We start from the raw sequence: 3,857 nt of genomic DNA on the forward strand, positions 1-3,857 counted from the left end.
AGTAAAATCGCCGGGCCGTGTCTTCGATCTGACTGGCACCAGTGCCTTCAACTCTATTCTCAGAGATTTGATGATGCTCGAAAATCAGATGCCACTTTTCCTAATGTTAAAGCTTTTGGAGTTGGAGTTGGGTTGTGAAGCTAAGGCAGAGCAGAGGCTCTCCACACTATTGTGTCTAATGGTCCAAGAACTATCGCCGTTCAGTTACAAGTTGCCAGAGAGTGGAAATCTCCGTATCAAAGAAAGGCGGCACTTGCTGGAGGTGCTGTACTACTCTATTGTGCCTTCCGACAATCAAATTCCAATTCGATTTGATGAAGGAAAGGATGCTCCTTATCCAGCGGACATGTCAGCCGTTAATCCAACTCTAATTGAGGAAAAAGATGATTCGCCTGATCTAGCTGACAGTTCAACCGTTAAAGGAGCCTTCAGTATGCTCTGGCAAACTCTCCTATGAACGTTGGGGTCGCTCGATTTCTCACGATGTTACTTCGGCGAGCGCTGAACTCGAAGCCTTCGGAAGAATCGTCTGTTAAGATCATACAGCCCTCTCCACAAGAACTGAATATTCCTTCTGTGGCTGATTTACATTTTGCGGGAGTCAAATTCTCTCCTACTGATGGCGATCTCGGCACAATACAATTTGACGAGAAAACGGCCACGCTTTACCTCCCCAGAGTAAAGTTAGACAGTAACACAGAGGTAATCCTCAGAAATCTGGTGGCATTCGAAGCTTCTGCTGCGCCTGGTGCGCTTGTTTTGCAGCGATATACTGATTTCATGAATGGTGTGATCGACGGAGTAAAAGATGTGAAATTGCTGAGAGAGAGCGGGATTATTTGTAACCACCTCCAAAGTGACGGAGAAGTTGCCAGCCTATGGAACAGCATGGGTAAGTGCGTTCGCCCAAAAGATGATGTATATTTGGACAAAGTAATCAAAGATTTAAATGGATGTTATAGTAGAAAATGGAAGGTTCTGGCGGTAGAGTTTGTGAATAATCATATTTTCAGCTCGTGGAAATTCCTCTCTCTTGCAGCTGCAGCGATCCTTTTGATCACTACTTGTTTGCAAGCGTACTGCTCTGTCTATAACTGCAAAAACTGGGTAAAGCAATAGAGTTACGCACCAGAATCTTGCCCGCTGTTGAGAATGAAACCTCGCAACAGCGATATGAAGAGTGTTGTTTCTAATATTTCTGTTGGTCTGCTCTATGTGTGATTGTGGATTGATTTGGGCATCGCTGCAATCCTGAGAAGGGCAGGTGTTTTTATTATGTACCGTGTCAGAAACATCCCGTCTGTAATTCGTTCAGTTTAAAGAAGATGTAACAATCCGTAATTAAATAAGTTTTTAACTTGCAATCTCTGAAGTGTGGTATTATAGTTTTTTTATATTTAGCCGCACATTAATATATTTTTAAATATTCAGTATTACATTTATATAAAGTAAATGGTAAATAAATACTTATAATCAAATTTTTTAGAATGGAAAAATAGTTTTAAAAAAAAAAAATTTATGAAAAAAATTTAATAAATAAATAAATATTCCCAATTATTATGTCTAAACCGCTTATATATTCTTATTTTTTAAAAATAAAATTTTAAATCCCGATTCGAAATACACTACGGTTATGAACGTAAACATATATAAAAGATTTACAGCTTATCAACGTAAACGTAAGTCAAAGTGTATACTTATTTTAGTAGAGATATTTATAATTAAAATAAAATTATGAATCTAATAACAAATAGGGATGATTTATAATTAAAATAAAATTATGAATTTAATAACAAAATAAATCATTATTTATTTATGGTTAGAAATTATAAAATATTATGTACATAAAAGTAAAATGTGTTTAAAATTATTAAAAATGATATGTCTATTTTTTAATAGACATTTTAAAATTTTAATTTAATTACTAATAATCAGTAAGTGAATGGTACATATATAATTTTTTAAGAATTTTTTAGGTTTTCTTTTAAGAATTATATATTAAAATTTGATATTTATTTCAAAAATAATTATGTTATTTTATTATTTTAATAAAATTGATTAATTAAAAAATACATAAAAACTTTAGATAAAATATGGGATAAGGTTTTTTAGACATAAAATAAAAGTAAGTTATGATATTGACCCATGGTATTGCAACATAAATTATTTATAGATTAAGAATCTCTCATAATAAAATGAGTTGAATCTTTATGGTTAAAAAATTTATTACGTGCTCATATATATATATATATATATAGTATAAAAAGGGAGGGGCTAGTTCCCAAGAGAAGCAGAATGGGGCCCTCTTTTATTACATTTATATTTTTGTCAGACAGGCTGACAACCATCACATCATACATTACATTCACAATGGATCACATCTAACATTCACCATGGAACCAACATACAGCGGCAACAGCGAAGCAGGGGGAATCCAACGTGGTCGGGGAGCCAGACAGCCGATAGCCCCGACGGCCAGATCATGCACTCATGTGCAATGCTCATATATATATAATGATTCTATAATTATTAGAAATAAAAATAATTTAAATTAAAATTTAAATTTAAAACAAAATTTAATTTAAATTTTTTGACCAAAAATATATTATAAAAAAATAATTTCATATTTATTAACTATTTAATTTATATAACTATTTAAAATTATATATATGTATTTTCATTGTTACCGAATTCTAATTATAATTTATTCAGAAAATTAAATATGATTTAAGCCATATAATATTGGTGATGTAATTCACGATGAGTACTTAAAAATAAAAATAAAAAGTACGTTGCCCTATATGATTTGAAAAGAATTTTTAACCAAAGGAAAAAGCTGAATAAAATAGGTTGGACCATTCAAAATTTGGGAAAATATTATTGCAGTTCTCAAAGCTAATAAAACGATTGAAACTATTGAAGATCGTATGCCGTGAAACGATTGAATAATTTTATAATTTTATCGAATGAGTTTTGAAAGTATCATCTAATTAAACATGAAAAGTATTATGCGATAACGGAAATTTGTTCTTAAATTATATATAAAATTTATAATAAATAAATGAATGTTTATATAAAATTGATGATGGAGGAAATGATAATATAAATAACGTTATATATGGTTTGGATTTGAATTTGGGTTAATAATAATTAGGTTTAGTTTGAGTTTGAATTTTTTAATGAGATTGGGATGATGTTTATTTATATATAATGAATTATAAGTTAAAATAATAAAAATTAATATTAATAAATATCAAAAATGTTATTATGAATATAAATTTAAATTATAATATAAAATTATGAGTTTTATTTATAAATTTATCAATGGCTATAAAATTGAATCTTAATTTTTTTTTAAGTTGGTCAAAATTCAAATAAAAAAATTTAAAAATTAAACCTCTTTTTTTTTTTTTTTTCAAAATTCAAATAAAAAAACTTAAGAATTAAAATTCTACCAATCTTGTCATATTTATCATATTAAAAATGCGAACATATTCTTGAATTCGCAATCTCAATGCTCTATAAAACCTGTTATTGTAATGCTTTATTAGAAAAATATTCTGCTGTAAGCAAACATACTAAGCGATACATTTTTATGTTCATCGCGCAAATGGAAGAACTATTTCACTAGACATAGAGGATATAGGTTCGAAAGACCCTCAGCCCTCGTATAATATTTTAAGAAATGCCATAGATGACTCAAGCCTCTTAGTAGCCACATCAATGGATATCATTCTTAGTTTTAAAAGTAATGCAAATGTCCGAGAGCAATTATCATAGAATTATAAGGCTAAAATATTTTATGATTATAGGATGTTTATGAATAAAAATTATGTGGGTCTAAATATTTTGAAACA

The 3,857-nt window shown here is 29.7% G+C and overlaps 1 pseudogene; it reads left to right on the forward strand.

Annotated features, from left to right (window-relative positions):
* Nucleotides 1–483: 483 nt before the first annotated feature.
* Nucleotides 484–1,119, forward strand: LOC149193500 (putative UPF0481 protein At3g02645 pseudogene; annotated as a pseudogene).
* The last annotated feature ends 2,738 nt before the right edge of the window (nucleotides 1,120–3,857 follow it).

This window comes from Pinus tabuliformis, chromosome 2_2 (assembly GCF_031772625.1).
Source record: "Pinus tabuliformis cultivar Carrire ecotype Pingquan chromosome 2_2, CPIR1, whole genome shotgun sequence".
Classification (NCBI taxonomy): Eukaryota; Viridiplantae; Streptophyta; class Pinopsida; order Pinales; family Pinaceae; genus Pinus; species Pinus tabuliformis.